Source organism: Ochlerotatus camptorhynchus, unplaced genomic scaffold, assembly GCF_037179485.1.
Source record: "Ochlerotatus camptorhynchus isolate MF236.1 unplaced genomic scaffold, CSIRO-AGI_Acam_v1.1 ptg000014l, whole genome shotgun sequence".
NCBI classification, from domain to species: Eukaryota; Metazoa; Arthropoda; class Insecta; order Diptera; family Culicidae; genus Ochlerotatus; species Ochlerotatus camptorhynchus.
In genome coordinates, this window is record NW_027040506.1 from 4004203 (window position 1) to 4022172 (window position 17970).

Here is a 17970-nt window from a genome sequence, read left to right on the forward strand (position 1 = left end):
CGTTGATAGTGCTCCGATAAGCCTCTACTATCCTAACCAGTGTTTGTTTTTATCAATTACCATACCACGCACCGGTATCTGAAAAATAAACATTTTTCAGTCGTTGAAAGTTGAATGTACATGTTTGGAACTTAATTTTGAATGGGATAGGAACTGAATTCTGAATTTTTTTGAAATTGGATCTTGAATTTTGCCTTATTTAAAGCTTGGAATAAAGCATATTATTTTGGAAGATTTTTAATGAAATCAAAAAATAATAAATTTTTAGATTATTATTGACTTGAGCAACAAAAACAACCTCCTAGTTCTACGTCAATAATGCAGTCGGTCTTTGGACACAATCCTTAACTTTTTTTCAAATCTATGATCTTCCTTCTTTTTCCCTATGATCAAAGCCTCCTCAGCTCATGATCTATCTTTTTTTTTTAATCTGTGCTCTCGGAAGTTTTAATGTGTCCCAAAATCTTGAATACAGATTGTACTCGAAAAAAATGCAACACTTTCTTACTTTTTATTGCATGGGTAAAAATTTATGAAATTTTTAGTAAATCTAGTTTGGAGTGTAATGTTTACATGTGGAAAATATCGTCACAATTTGTTAAGTGGTTATCGAGATGGCTTCCAAGCAAGGAGTACTTCGACAAAACATTATGGAAGCGGTCATAAAAAATCCAGGCAAGTCCCACAGGTGGTTTGCGAAACATTTTGGAATTGACAATTCGACCGTTTTTCGTGTGGTAAAATCGTTCAAGGAGACCCAGACGACTCAGCGGCGAGCTGGTAGTGGAATAAAAGCAAAGACGACCGACCCCGTGAACGCAAGTAAGGTGAGGGATTACTTCATGCGCAATCCGAACCCTTGGATTCGGGACGTGGCCAAGAAGGTCAATACTTCCGTCTGGTTCATCCAGCAGACACTGAAGCGGGCTGGACTTCATGTCTTCAAGGTAAGGAAGGTACCCAACCAAACCGATAAACAGATTACGGTGGCCAAATCCCACGCCAGGAAGCTGTACCGCGAGTGGTAGCCGTAATAGACGACGAGACATACATTAAAGCGGACACCAAGCAGATCCCTGACCTGGAGTTTTTCGTCAGCATGTTCCGCCTGGATGTTCCGGAGAAGTTCCCGAAGAAGAAGGTCGACAAACTCGCCAAGAAGTTCTTAGTCTGGCAGGCAATCTGTGGGTGCAGCAAATTCAACAAGCCATGCATAACGACCGGCACCATCAATGGTCAAATATATAGAGAAAAATTCCTTCAAAAGCGCCTGCTGTCCTTCCTCCGGTCCCACAAAGGTGACACTCTGTTTTAGCCGAATCTAAAATCGTGACCGGTGATGGAGTGATACGAAGCCAACGATGTTGTTTTTGTGCCAAAGAAGGCAAATTCGCCAAACTTGCCAGAACTTCGCCCAATAGATAAATTTTGGGCGATTATGAAGGGCAAGCTCTGGAAAACAGAGAAGGTCTTAAAAAACGACAAGGATTGGAAGAAAAAGTGGATGAAAGTGTGTAAGAAAGATGACGCAAGTGTTGCACAGGATTTGAAGGGTAGTGTTAAGTCAGACCCCTCCGCTCATAATTCATAAAGACAGATAACAGCGCTTAACGGCGCTGGTGGTGTTGTGGTAAGCGTGATTACCTCTCAACCCAGCAGGCCTGGGTTCAATCCCAGTCGGCGCCGCCGGGATGTTCTGAATCAAAACATCTCTGATCACGCCTTCCTTCGGATGGGAAGTAAAGCCGTTGGTCTCTGGTTCATGAGTTGATGGGTCGATGTGGGAGCTGCCTTCCTGGCACGTCGGTAGCATTGGTGCTCAACACGGAAAACAAGATCGACGGAAAAAACAAACCAAAGGAAAAAAAAAGATAACAGCGCCAATCGGTTTGTGACGAGACAACGTTGAACTGCAGCTTTGGAAGAGAACACGCCAACATCTATGCATGTACGAACCCACACCACTGAGTGGACGGTACAGAGCAAATCAAAACTCGAAGCGGTGTCATCACTCATCGTCATCATTCAGGTTCGACAGCTTTCGTTTACGTTTGCTTTAACCGGCGTTGACAAATATTCTCCTACTTCATAATATAGGAAAGTAATCATTATTAGAACGTAAGTTTTTAATAGAATACGTGCTGTATTTTATTACGATTGTTTAGCAATTATTACGATACGTTGCATTTCCAGTGGCTGGGGTGTTTTTTCCATGATTACTACTATGCTTATAAAGATTATATTCATTGGAAACCCTTTTACTCAAAAGAAAAACATATTACAAGACCATCATGATGCGAGCTTGGATGTGTTTCTATTGCGCAATTATTGAGAAACGGAGCAAACACTTAACAGTGAAAATCTTGATATCGCAATATAATGATGATGAAATCGAGGATGATACCGTGCTCTTCAACGTCCGCGCTGCCATCTGTCATGCTGTTTCAATGTGTACTCACCAGATGGCACTGCGATCACATAAGAATGGTGTGTACATTGCCTTATTCCAGGAATGTATAACTGGGATATCTTGTTAATTGGATATCTTTGGTTAAGTCCGAAGTTCATGAATTTAGGTAAGGAGAGGAGGTTCAATAAACCAACTTTACAAAAACATAACTTATATGTGTTTGTTTATTTCGTGAGAGTTTCAAAAATATCCGACTTCAAATGAATTTTCTGGAAATCATTTTTGTCTGTTGCATTTTTTTTCGAGTTTTTATAGTCACCAGTTACCTAATAATATGATAGGTCAGTTAAGGTTCTTCTGTCTATAGACTATTCCAGAAAGTATAAGCACACTTTCGAAATAACAAAAAAAGTCATGTTTTTTAAGTTTTAATAAATTTATTTGGCAAATCATATTTGTATTTGTATTTCAAATGATATTTTACTCTCGTTTAATCAACATATTTAATCTTAGCCAAGACTCCTAACTTTTCCTCGAACATGACCCATTAGCTTCTGCACAGTGATACTTCCCACTATTTTGACCACTTTTGGCCAATCTTTTTTGAATTTTTGGATGTCGTCCGCTGGATTTATTAATTTTCGAAGCTTTGCTTTGGTTAAAGCCCAAAAAGTCTCGATTGGTCGTGCCTCCGGGCAGTTTGGCGAATTCATGTCTTTCGACACGAAACATACATTTAGAATTTTGTACCATTCTAAAGTGTCCTTTGCGTAATGACATGACGTCAAATCAGGCCAAAATACTACTTGACTTTCGTGCTGCCTAGACTGCCAGCCAAAATGGTAATTTTTAATTTCGCTAACAAACCATATAAAAAATGTTTATTGCCTCGAAAAATGACCCTATGCAAAATTTGAGCTCAATCGGACATGATATAGGGGTGGCACAAACGCGTCAAAGTTTGACATTATCGTATCGTTAATCATCGTTTTTTATCGTTAATTATCGTTATCGTTATCATCGTCTCCGTTGTGATGTACGGACTAGATGTTTTACTATACTCGCATATTGCCTGCCAAACCATAACCTTCTTACCGAATTTTTCGGTAAAAATTGCCTTCTCCGTTTCGGGGATGTCCTTGCCTTCGCTTACAGTATAGAATTGTGGTCCGGGAAGCGTTTTGTAATCTAGTTTCATGTACGTTTCGTTGTCCATTATTATACATCCAGAATTTCGACACAATAACGAATCGTAGAGTTTGCGGGCCCGTAGTTTCAAGGACGCGGCCTGTTTTGGGTTCCTTTTGGTGTTTTTTCTGCTTCCGGTATGTTTTTAGCCCAAGTCTTTCTTTGGCACGCATGACGTTACTCGACGAGGTCCCTACTTTTTTCGCAACATCCCGAACGAAAGTCGCTGGTTTTCGTTTGTAGGCATCCCTGATCTTTTTATCGATATCCGGACTTACAGGACCGGATTTCCGGCCACTCTTCGGCGCATCTTCAAACGTACACTGTTCTCTATATTGTTTATTCGCAGTTCATACCGCTCCGACGCTTATACCCTCTTCCTTGGCCAATTTTTGGCCAAGGAGAGTCCGCTCACAGACCACGCATTTTTGCAGGAAACACAAAACTGAGTACTTTTTTGATGCTATGTCATTCAGAAATGAGCAAACAAAAGGACGCAGCCAAAATATGTTGAAATATTTCATTATATTCAAAATGACCGTTAAAATAAGATGTGCTTATATTTTCTGGAACAGTCGTTATATTGCACACATGTAATTTTATGAAGATCTCAGAGGTGTTTATCGCAAGTTACAGCCAAGAAAACAAAATGCGCTCTAAAAAAGTTGTAGTGTAAAATATATATTCAGCGATGTGTCAAATTTAATCGCCCATCATTACTTTTAATATGGAGCTGTTCATAAACTACGAAGACATTTTAGGAGGCGTGAGTTGGTAATTATCCACGACCTATACAAATTAAAAAAAAATATGGACAATTCAAGCTGAACATTGACTTTCTTTTGGTATTCCCACGGCATGTAAATATATTCTCATTTTTTTTGTCACACAGATCGATAATAGAAACTTTTATCTAGCATCTAATATGACAAAAACTATAAGAAACAGTTATGTGCTCAAGTTATTAACGAGAAAGAAAGTCGACGAAGAGAATCGATCAATGTTACTTAGGACCTAATGCAATGTTCAGCTTGAATTTTCTACGCAAACGGAGGGGTCCAGAAACCCAAAAAAGTGTCTACGTGGCTAATGAACAATCCCTAGGCTCCGTGCACTCAATTTGCTGGGCTAATAGAAAACAACAAAATGTTGGGCAGATGGTCATAATTTTTTTGTTCATTAATTTATTTGATAGACTCCATCGACTTAACTTTACAGAATAATTATACAAAATAAAGGGTGCACACGAAAATATTGCAACACATTTAATTTGCTCTAAAATTTCACGTATTTGTCAGATAAAAACCAATATTGGTGGTTCTATACACGAATAAAGCTCAGTATACATATATTGGATACATTTTTGGGGGATGTTTGGTAGCTTGTACAGTCGTATCCGGTACCCTTTTCTCATTTGTTATCCATTTCCTCCGCATTTCATTTGCATCCTTTACTTTCTTTTTGGTCTTTCTGAGTTCCCGCTTCATCATAGCCCACTAGGTTTCGATTGGGCGTAGTTCAGGACAGCTCAGTGGATTCATGTCCTTGGGGACAAAATGCACCGAATTAGCCTCATACCATTCCAGCACGCTTTTAGAATATTGTCATGAAGCTAAGTCCGGGCCAAAACAATGGTTTTTCACTGTGCTGCCTCAAAAATGGCAGCAGACATTGATGGTGGCCTTTGTGTCGAAAATTTTACTTCTTTTTCCACGGGTGCAGATAGCCAGCCAAATAAGGTGTTTTGGTGCAAATTTAGACATTTTTTTTTTTCCTAAAACGATCATCCACTTGGAACTTATCTTTTCCGGTGTAAAACTCCTGTCTTGGTATTTGTTGGAAGTCAGCTCAGACGTATGTTTCATCATCCATCACACAGCAACTGTATCTGGTTAACATTTCCGTGTAGAGCTTCCTTGCGTGGGTTTTGACAACAGTTGGCTGGCGTTCATCGCGGTTTGGGAAGTTTTGAACCTTGAATGCCTGGATTACAGCTCTTGCCTTGACCTTCTGCACGTAACTTTGCAAAACACTGTCCTTTTTGGCAACATCACGTGTTGAAATGTTGGCATTTTGGTATACAGCTGCAAAGCATCGTCAGTAATGTATATGGTTAACTACCCCATTTCCGGCCTATTAACTTAACGCACTTAGTCTTTCTTAATCTAGCGTTGTTTAGCACCAAACGGAATGTTATTATAACTAGACCTGTGCGCCGATCAAAATATTTTCGGCGGCGGCGTGATATGTTGTTTTCTGCCGGCGGCGGCGGCGTGGCGGCGTCACGCCGTTTGCTTTCGGTGGCGGCGGCGTGGCGGCGTCACGCCGTTTGCTTTCGGCGGCGGCGGCGTGGCGGCGTTGGTCGGCGTGAGTTTATTTTTAATGATTTAGAAAAAAAATACTTCCCAAACCAATTGCACATCGACAAAAAATGCTACCCACATTTGAGTTCAGATTACTCAAAATCGCTAAAACTTAGGTCACTCATAGAATGAGTAAATTTTCCGACACTTTCCCGGGGAAAACTTCTCGAATATGGGGAAAATTTAAGAAAATTATACACAGGTTAGACTAAAACCACCATCAGTTTTCCTCGTATTCGAGAAGTTTTCCTCGGAAAAGTGTGGGGAAATTGACTTCTATGAGTGACCTTCGTTTTTACGAATTTGAGTAACCTAAACTCAAATATGAGTAACTCTTACTCAATTTTGAGCGTTTTCATTGGCCGTGCATGTGGAATTTGTTTATAAAAGTATGTCAAGTGCTTGTTAAACTTGCAGGGGGTGGAGTCATACGGTGTTACAAGCCTTTTGTTAAGTATAAGAAAAGTACGTTATGTAGGGGTGGATAGTATATAATAGCAATCTGTTGCATTACCTAACAGCCACTGCTTACTGCAAAACTCTATTTTTACAAATACTGTAATTGTCATGAATGGAGATTGTTTTATTCACATTGTTAGGGTGGATGCCTGACCGACATGCAGATACGGTCAGCCCAGCTGTGTTAAAAACTCGTTCACTTGGCGTGCTGGTGGTGAGCACATACAAAACCTTGCGAATCAAGACTGCCAAGCAAGGATACTTACTTAAGGGTCCTGTACACCACCGGAGGTGCAAAGGGTCAAAGCGAAAGACTTCCATCCTGGGCGGCTGCTCGCTTTTGTCTTGACCTGGGCCCAGGTCAGATTCCCATCGGCTAGCTTTATTTCCTTGTTGAGGTCCACCTCCACTTTCGCTCAAGAATTTCTGTTGCTATCGGCTTCAGATGACATCGAATATGGAGCTCGGCATTCGAGATCAAATTGTGAGGCCTCCAGGCACGAATTATATACCGCAGGCATCGGTTGATGAATACCTGCAGCTTCTGAGTGTTCTCCGATGAAACACACCACGTCTCGCTGGTGTATAACAACACAGATTTCACGTTCGAGTTTAAAATTCGGACTTATCTGGTTTGATCTCCATACGTTTCGTAAACTCAAAAAGGCAGCCCTAGCCTTCTTGATTCGTGCACCTATGTCGCAGTCCCGCCGTCCGACGCTATTTGGCTGCCAAGATATTGGAAGCTTTCGACCTACTCCACTGTTTGCCCCACTACCGTAAAGTTGGAATGGTTGCCCGTGTTGACATCCAAGGATTTGGTCTTGTTGACGTTGATGGTGAGACCCACCGCAGAGGAGCGTTCGCCTAGGTCATTGAGCTTACTCTATATATCAGAGCGCCATTGTGCTAGTAGAGCAACATCGTCAGCCAAATCGAAGTCGTTTAAATGCTCCATGCTGATAGGCTGCCAAAGAAGCCCACGGTTCGGTACACGGTCAATTGCACCCACCATGATCTCGTCGATTACGATGAGGAACAGTAGCGGTGATAGTATACATCCTTGTCTCGCACCAGCGACTGCCCGGATAGGGTCAGACAAGGCTCCATTATGCAGAACTCTGCACGTGAAAGCCTGATACTGCGCTTCGATGAGGTTGACGATTTTATCCGGGACTCCCTTGCATCTCAGGGCGCCCCACAGATTCTCGTGATTGAGTCGGAGCGTGACAATATGGTCTACACAAGATCATCAGAATCCTGCTTGCTACCGCCAGAGAGTCGCGTCGATCTTCTCCTGTATCCGATTCAGGATAACTGTGCACAGAACTTTGAGAACAATACACAATAACATGATGCCTCGGCAATTGTCGCACACAGTCAAAGCCCCCTTCTTTGGGACCTTCAATAAGACACCCTGCATCCAGTCGGCTGGAAAAGTCGCGGTGTCCCAGAGATTACATAATAGTTGGTGCAACATTTGAGCGGATAGCATGGAGTCAGCTTTGAGCATCTCTGCTGATATGCGATCGACCCCTGGAGCCTTGTTGGATTTCATGCAAGGGTACGGCAGCTTTCTAATTTTCCAAAAGCATAGAATATCTCCACCTACAACGTTGTTTGGGTAGCGGTGCCGGTGGTGTAGTGGTAAACGTGATTGCCTCTCACCCCAGCAGGCCTGGGTTCAATCCCAGTCGGCGCCGCTGGGTTGTTCTGAGGCTGAGGTATACCATCTCTGATCACGTCTTCCTTCGCAAAGGAAGTAAAACCGTTCAGGGTGGCCGGTTTTCCCGGTTGAAACCTGTAAAATTTCCCAGTTTTTAATTTTCAACAAATAACAAAATTGAACATATTTAAAAAAACGAGCTGAAAGGAATTTATTGAAAGGATAAAAAAGTGATATAAGAAGACACTTTTCTTCAAAATTTGTGATTAATAGCAATCTTTGTAAAAACATAATTAAAATGTGAGATTTTGAAAATTTTCAAGACCACAGATTTGAAAAAAAGTGGTTATAACAAATTACAGAACCATCTATAGAATCTTGCGGACATGCCCTAGTTTTTTTAGTAAAATTTAAAAGAATTCAAAATGTTGATTTCAAACAAATATTGAGAAGGATTCCCACACAGTTTTCGAAGGACAAGTTCTGAGCAGAATTCCAGAATTATTATGACATGAAGTTCTTAGAAATTGTTAGATAAATTTGGAGGGATTTCTGTGGAGAAGAATTCAAGTTCTAAATTAAATTGAAGGTAATTTTAGAAGATTTCAAAAGGAGTTGTGAAAAAAAAAACTTTAAGGAAAAATCCTACGTGATTCCGAGGAGACTTGTATGGGGATCGTGAGAAAAATGACAGATGCATTTTAAGAAGAATTCCAAGAGAATTGTGATCAGTATTCAACAAGAAACAGAGTTCTAAGAGTGTTCTGGCAATAATTTGCTGAAAATTAGAAACAAATTCTTTAAAATACTCCAAACGGTTTCTAAATAAAATTTCGAGAGATTTCTTCTGTTTTGAATAGAGTTAAAATAAATGTTTGAAAAAATTTCTAAAGGAATCAAAGTTTCCGAATAGGTTCAAGGGAATTCTAAGAAGGATTTAAATTCAATTTTTAGAAGGGGTTTCAAGGAAATCCCAAAAAGAAATTAACGGTAATTATTACGTGGAGTGTTTTCTGGTTAATTGCCGAAAATTCCAAGATAATTTAGAGCAGAGTTCCAAGTTAATTCTGGAATTCATATCATTAGCATTTTGAACAACGAAAAATTCAAACCTTGGAAAATAATATTTCAGTTTCGGTTTTTACAAATATTTGTTTCCAAAGTCCAGCATCTTCAATATTTTCTTCCAAGGACCATACACTTTACATCTGAAAATGAAACGACGAAAATCAATTTGCAATATTGCTGAGTGATTAAATTCTAAAAACAATAAGACGGGAAACAGAAAAAAACCATGCAGCAAATAGAGCAATACATTCATTTGGTAAAGGATCACTCTATTTTAATGGTTTATTCTGAAATTCTGTTGTAAAAATTTGTTCCTATGGTATGGGAAATCTCTCGTCGAATTCCCGGGTTTTTCCCGGTTTTCTCGGTTACTTTTCAAATTCCCGGATATTTCCCGGTATTCCCGGTTTCCCCGGTTTGCTGGCCACCCTGGCCGTTGGTTCCCGGTTCATGAGTTGATGGGTCGATAGGTAGGGTCCAGGTGTGGAAGCTGCCTCGGTGGCATTGGTGCTCAGCACGGAAAACAAGATCGATGGAAAACAAATCATTTGTATTGAGAGGTAATTGTTTTGCATTATGTTTGCTATAAAAAAAATGCTTGATATAGTTTTTGTGTATTTTTGACTCATTTCCAAATTTTATTTATATATGGGAATGAGAAGAAATAACGGTTCTGGCTGTGCTACTCAATTTAGAGTAGATCTCATTTTAAGTAGCCACGAATGAGCGTGCGTTCAAGATGCATTTTACCGAAAACATGTTACGGTATTTTCATCGGCGTGACATAAATTTATTCGGCGGCGTGAGCCATTTTACTGCGGCGGCGCGCCGGGTAAATTTCATCGGCGGTGGCGGCGTATGAAAATCGTCGGCGGCGGCGGCGTGGCGCGGCGGCGCACAGGTCTAATTATAACTGATGGCTTCTAAAGTTATTTACACACTTAGAAAAATTCATGTAAATTTCGGTATAGACTGACATATACGAGCGTCAATTCTGACAACTCGGCCTACGGATTCTTAACTCGGCCTAGCGCATTGAAACGCCATTGAAACGCCATTGAATTCACTTCGGCTTATCGGATGAAGTTAAAAATTGATTCGGTCGGATCTTTTCATTTGTTTTTGAGAATATTGGGTACAAAAATTTATATCACACGTTCTTTTTGACTTCGTTCGGTAGCATTTGAACTAAAGTATCGTACCTAACGCCTAATTGACTTATTTACTCTGAAATCATGGATTTATTGGATGTTTTATGCTCGATAGGCCCAAAATGGGCGATTAGGCGGAAGTAGTTCTCTACCCTATCTCCCAAAGTGCTCCGTAAGTAAGTAAGCTTCAATCCTTGTTTTAAAGATTTCTAGAGTGTTATTTGAACTGTTCAAACACGATAGCTGTTGCAACCAATTGTATTCTTCTGAAGGTGCTGGCTAACCATTCAGGTCTCTTTTACCGAAGAATTCATATCAAGAAGACTGGTAACTTTTCCTTAATCCAAGCGCAAAAACAGTAGCGCTCCTCTTCATCAAAGGTAGAAGCAACACCTAGAAAAACACTCAGCTCTTAAAATTATTGAATGTGATGATTCATGAGTTGAGCATGGATGACAGCTATGACCAATTTTTGAAAGTGTCTGAATTTGTGGACTAAGTGTCGGCATTTTGAGCTGTTGGTGACGTGATTTTAACTGTCTCATAATACTCGTATGTGAAAATGGAAGAGTTACCAGTCTTCTTGATTTGTTGTCTTCGCTTTTACCCAATATCGATAGGAATCTATTTATAGAATTGTGAAATGAGAATTAAGCGTACACATAATGTCCTAATTTCTGCTAAACATAACAAGCTGCATAGAGACATCTGGACCAACTGACTTTTATCTGGTCACATTCGATAATCCTGAAAAGTTAATAAAGCGCTATTAACGCATCATGCCTTTACAAAAAAGAATGTTTCATAAACAATTAGAACACTTTCCAAATTGATTGCTTCTATTCGAGTTGCTATGGACAAAGAGCAAAAAAATGGTTCTATTTGACAGCTTGTGTTGTGTTAGATTTTGAAGCTCCGCACTTCACGCAGCACCTACCCTTTCATTGAGTAAAAGCAATCAACAAAAGCACAAACAAGTCTTGTCCTCAATATTTACATGCAAGCCCACAAGAAATATGATGAATGGAGCTTATCAGTGACACAGAACTGATAAGAAAACAGCAGTCGATTCGGTGGCGAAGGTGCAGGCGGGTGGCCATTGGCAGTGATAAATAGTGCAGCAGAGCATTCATTCGTAATGCAATACGGCTGAAGCTCACATTCGTTGATGTGTGCATATCTAATGCTACCACCAGCTCCTTCAGACCGTTCGACTGAATAATGTAGAAATCCCCACTCGAGAAAACCGAGAAATGATTACTCAACTTGGAGGTGAAGTTCAGGAGCCGCTGCTGGGATGGGACGGGAAATGATTAACAATGCATTCAGCAAATGATACCCTCCAACCCCCCGTCATCCCGACAGTATGTGTTTTTGTGTGATGCCAGACTGAACTCCAACACACAAGCTACTTTAACTGTTATGGATGATAACTGGATTAAAATTGAAAATTGATGATAGAAGCCTCCCCTCCCCCGAATTTCGGAAATAATTTCATCTTTTCAACTAGGTCGTACATCTTCATCCCCGCCCGGACTAGTCCTTCTGACACCATTCACCCTGGAAAAACTGTAAATACGAATCTAATAGCAAATATTTGGGCACTGTGCCAAATTGGCTTGTGAAAGTCTGCGTCGCATCACGTGACCAGCTATGGACGCGGGGAAACCGGGACTTGGGCGAGAATGATATGCAAATAAACAAATCTCTTCCCTGCTCCCACAATTTATTAGTTGAACCAGTCAGACAGAGCCCTTCCAAGCAACCAACAGTGCATCAGCTCGTAGTGTGCAGTCATGGATGGATCTTGATTCGAGTGATTTTCAAACTCAAGTATTGGCAGCAGCGTCGTCGGAAGAGAACGGAACGAACGGCCAATGACACCGCCGACGCCGGATGGAACATCCAAATACGAAAAGCCATAAAACAAGAGAGCACTCTAGCACAAACACACGATCCAAACAACAACAAAAAAAAAGATACAGAAAAACGGACCAACACAGAAAGAAATGCAAATAAACGACAAAAATTAATCGTATTTGTGTCCGGTCCGGGTTGTCCTGCGACGTTCGCTAGTTGGGATCTCGGACATCATGTAGATATATGTAGCTTCTACCATGCAGCTGCATGTGGCGTGTTCCAGGATGTGTGTTCCCAGTGCTTCTGTGCGGTGGAGGATTTGTGATGCTGTGCTGCGATGGGACGAAATGAGCGCGAAGGGAACCAAAGTAGGTTCCCACATGTGCAGTATGAGTGTACAAAGAACGCCGGAGAGATAAATTTATATTTGAGTGCGATGCATCGAGATTAGGGAAAACATCATATTCCAAAGCAAACAATAAACACAAAATTTTGCACTGACGATGGTGTAGTAATTTTGAGGATGAAAGGGAACATGGAGGATCACAAGTTTGGAGAAAAGGATTTGCATTTTGAGTGGAGTGTGTGTGTGTGTGTGTGTGTGTGTGTGTGTGTGTGTGTGTGTGTGTGTGTGTGTGTGTGTGTGTGTGTGTGTGTGTGATGTGTATTTATGTGTCTCTAGTAGGTATTCTATCAAAGTTTATTTTATGTTAGCAAACTTGCTGCAAAGCGCAGATATTAATTTTATCACATACTAGTTGAGTGCATGAGGTTTTTTTTAATTTATTAAATTGAATCGTGCAATACATGCAACTTTACGTTATTTGATTAAATTTAATTAGAAATCAGCGTTAATAAAGTTCATTCATTTTGGACGGAAATGAACATATTTGCTCTTTGAGTGTTGATGAAACTCCTCAACTTAACAGGAGGTTAGCAAATGCTCTTGCTCAGTGAGTTTAGTAACGATATGAATAAGAAGAAGAAGAAAAAGTTACAACAATTCAGCGAAAGAGAGAGAGAGAGCAAACTCATGCTAGAGGCTGATTTGATGTGATGTGCCTTTTGAGAGGCACCAGATGACTTTTTGCTAAGCGAATCAATATTTTGACGCGAATAGGAATCATTGACTTTAATATTAATGATGTGAACATAGAATATTTCATTTTGTCATTATTGATATATTGACGTCAATATAGAATGTATTGACAATACGATTATCTCATTTATTTTTTTATTTTCTGCTAATAAAAATGAAATGGCGTTCGTATGTCACGCTATTACTCGATAACGGATTGACGAATTTTGACGTAGGACTACGTCTGTGATTTCTATATGGGGGTACACTTTGTGAAAACCAAAAATGGAACATGTAACAACATTATGAAAGATTTTGACCGTTAATAGCTCAGCTGCCCTTGGACAAATTTCAATAATTCTATCACCAATCGATCAGATATATTTCTACGCATCTGTTACATTTAAGACTTTATCATTTTTCAAAATGTCACTATTGAAAATTGCACTGTTGATAATTTAAATTATCACCGATTGCCTGCGAAAAGCGATTTCCCTAACATAAATTTCAAAGTTGAATTTCTTCCGGTCTCACTAAACGGTGTTTATTCAATCACCGCGTGGTGAGTGGTGATTTTCTCCAGTACACAACGAAAGGCTCCCCGCAAGCAGCTAGCTACCAAGGCTGGCCTCAACCGCTGATCGGATTCAGTTCCAATCACCGTGTGTGGTGGTGTCCAGTCGTCGGCGCGTATCGTTGAATATTGTTCTCCAGTACGCAACGAAAGGCTGCCTGCAAGCAGTAAGCTGCAGCCCGCATGAGCATCCATAGAAGGAGGAAGAACCCACACCGCTATTGATCGAAATCAGTAGCTCTTCGTGAGTCGCTGTGGGCCATCTATGTCAAGCGTGTCACCCTCATTCCAAATAACATACAGCTCATCAGCCTCATCTGTGTTTAACACCCTAATAACTCAGCATTACTGAACCATCACGACAAAATGGTTCTTTTTCAGGACCACCATAAATTTGTAAAAGAGTATTTTTTTGAACATTTGCCAAGGTCATCAATCGGATGTCAGTTAGATAGAGCTGGAATTAGGGCGCAACAGCTTTTATAAATAAGGACTCCTTTCGATGATGTCTTTAAAGTCAAGGCTCGCCCAAGCGAATCAACATCACCATCAGGTAGGGTAAGGCTTCCTCTACCCGACGGTAATGTTGGTTTTCGTGGGCGTGCCTGGAACTCTTAAAAATCACCAAGGGAAGTCATTGTTTGCTAAAGCTGTTACGCCTAATTCCAGTTCTATGCCCAAGTAACAATATTAAATTAACTATCTTCTTGAAGAAAGCTTATAGTTCAATCCATTAAAACCAGGTTTAAAGCTAAACTATCTCATAAACCGTAATAAAACCGTAATAAAGTGTTGTACTTACAAATTCAATTTGGCCCACCCTACAAGATGTTGTCAAGACTTATATTAAAACTTTCTTAAAACTGGTTGGTTTTATTCAACGTGTATTTTTATGGTTCTCAAGACAACTTCAAAGCAAGCATAAGAGTTCATGAAGAATATATAGATTTATTCGATGCTTCTTCAAGAACACTTGAAGAATTAAAATTTACTTCGTGAAAAATGGACCGCTGTGTGATTCATGAAACAAATCTCAAATAAAACTGATTGCAGCTAAAATTATCTTGGATCGTTGTAATTTTTGATGGCCATTTCAGATATTGTATGAACAATTTTTAGTGATGAATATACTATAGCTTCAAGTGAATGAGAATCATTAATTTTTGTAAATATTGAGCATGTAATTTTACTGCCCTGTAAAATCTACTGTTAATATCAACTTTAAAATCGAAGATAGAAGCATATCGCCATTAAAATAATGCGAAATAGGAAGATTTAGAAATGATTAAATAAAAAAAATCATAAATTATTTTGATAAAAAATGACCGACAGAGTTGCAGTTAGCTACCTAATCATTAATTTTGCAGTATTTTGTTAAAAAATCAAGCTTTGATCGATATGTTATACAATATTTCCATTGAATACTCAATCGTGTAAGTATGGCAACGATCATTTGCATGCAAAAGCATCACCAAATCGCCATTAATTATTTATTGACTTGGTTAAAATAATAATAAGTGAACTTAGTATCAAACAAGATAAATTATTATCAAATAAAATTATTTTGCGCTATACAAAACTATTCACTCTCCATTATACAAACTTTAAAAATAATTGGTTTTATTCGAGGTTTTATAGAAATCTGAATAAGAACACCCACCGTGCTGCATGAGCAGCAGTTTGACAGCTGTTTATTTACGTTTGTACCTGTACGAAACTTTTTCTACGCGTCGTCAGTTTTTTTCATTCAACCAGGTAATAATTCAATTTTTAATGAGTTCAAACAAACACTAACTATGTTTCCTTTGTTCATAGGATGCCTTTCAAGGTTGTGCAAACTATTGAGGATGGAGAAACCTGCCTGAGTGTTGTTCCCAGTGGATGGGAATCAAAAGGGATTTTACGCTGGCCCAAAAAGCACCTTGTTGGAAAGCTGTCGCAGGTGGAAACATCCGTACCTGGAGAAAATTGGGAACGCATGAATTGTGTGAACAAACGTGAGTTCAATACACGTTATGAAGCCGATTTGGAAGTTGATCGGATGGAAAGCAAATCAGACACCGAAGTGGAAGACCTCCAAGCGTTGCCGCCACCTGCCAAGAAAGTCAGGAATGTGACCAAAACTTCCGATGCATTTGTGCCACCAAATTTCAATGCCTGGATTCATCCTTCATCACCAGCACCTGAGAATACACCAGCTACAGTTCAAAACGATAGTATCGTCTTGGAAACAATGGTTAGTATGCTGCACAATATTTCTTAAAGTTTTGAACATTTTTCTGTTTTACATCACAGGCAAGCGACCCGCAATTAGTGTATGTTGAGCCTGAATGCACTATTTCTGAGGGACAAGTTAACGATTCGTCACAAATCATTTACATGGCACTGGACAGCGAAACAGCTAGCACTGATGCTGCCCCTCTGAAGGCAGTCCTTGATAACCAAAAACGTATTTTGGAGAACCAAGCCAAGCAATTGCAGAGTATGGCTCGATTGCAGACCACACACTAAGATTTTTTTACAGGAGTCACTATTTTTTTACTGGGTTTTTGAATTGCTGAAAAAGTCGGTAAAAATTCAAATGACCGTTATCCGTAAGGAATCAATGAAATCGACCAATTTTATTTTCTATCATTAAATGGGGTTAACAGAACTAAGTATGTACAAGTTCAGAACAAATTTTCCCATTAATAAATTTTCCACAGATTTTTAAACTTTTACCGAACAGTTCCGCAATTCAAAAACTCGGTAAAACCGTACTGACTCGATTAGTGTGCACTATGGATTATGTGATGGAATTGCTAACCAATGACGATCAACCACATAAGGCAGTTGGGTTAACGGAACATGCCACTGAAAACGTCGTTTTCCCCTGTTTCCTGTTTGGACGAACTGAATGCATTGGAGACATTGTTGGGTGATGAGAAACGAATGCAGCAATTTTTAACCTTTAATGACCTTTATTTGTGGCAATAATGGAAAAGCTCATGGAATGGACTGCTGCTACAAATTGATTGACTACTTTTTCACGCGACAGTTTCTAACGCAGTGCTCATGGACAGGAGCAGCTAGACTGGCTGATAGCAATGCTGAGCGACGTGACGGAGAACCATCGATGTCCAATGATGCTGGAGGAAAAGTACCGTTGAAATTTTTCAAGAAAGTTCGTAAGCTGTTTTTAAATCTGATTCTGCGTGCAGATAGAGACTTTTCGGAAACGGACTGCGAAAAAAATTTTAAAACGATTTTGAAGAACAGCAAACAAAGAACAATTTATAAATGTCAAAACTCAAAGCATAAGAACCGAGCAAAGAACTTAAAGTACAAATCAAGCAAACAAAACGTTGAAAACCAAGCGAATCATAACTCTACTATTGAAGGTGAACATGTTGAGGAAGAAGAAAATTAATTATGTGTAATTAAAGATCCAACAAATAAAATGTGGCACAAAAATATGAATGATGTGGTGTTTTATTTTACATTAATTCCTGCAAATGTCTGACTAACATAAAGTATGAAGTGAATACTGTTCCTGTGTCTCTCAACGGTATCGTCACTTAATTGATGAAGGATCATATTCATTTCTATTTGTTATTTCACAGTTGGAATAGAAGATGCTCAAATTTCTAGACTGAATAGGTGTTCCTAAAAAGTCAGTTATTTACTTCAACGGCAAACCAGAAAGCGCCAGCGTGTCGTTATGTTTTGTCGCATTATAAAATAATCGGCAACTTGATGTTACTCACAGATACGTTTGACAAATTGTGCCAATGGTTTATGCCCACTTCGAATCATATTTTTTATTTGATACAACTTACTTTCAAAGGGATATTCACTGAATTTGGAAAGAACATCGAATCGTTTTACATCATCTACCAAATGATTAAGATTATGTACGTTACTTGTAATGAAGTCCTCACCGTAAATACTAGCATATGATTGTACTGACTTTTCTTTTAAAAGATCCACTTGATTTAATTTTTTCCATTTTTTTGCCTATAGAAAATGTGTTGTCCTGTCGTGCTCTTGAATAAGATTCATTAAACTTGCGTAAATCAATGTATTCTTCAAGGAGTTTTATACAGTACTTATGAAGTAGATTTATTGCCATTATAAATCATATCGTCAGACAACATCCTCAAGTGCATCATAA

General features: G+C 39.4%; 1 protein-coding gene and 1 pseudogene across 1 annotated transcript in view; one reads left to right on the forward strand and one right to left on the reverse strand.

The window, feature by feature from the left end:
• The window catches only part of Gat (GABA transporter), a 112823-nt gene that overhangs the window by 84101 nt on the left and 10752 nt on the right, over positions 1 to 17970 (reverse strand). The gene's annotated exons all lie outside the window — the stretch shown is intronic.
• LOC135701205 (uncharacterized) lies at positions 16665 to 17226 on the forward strand (annotated as a pseudogene).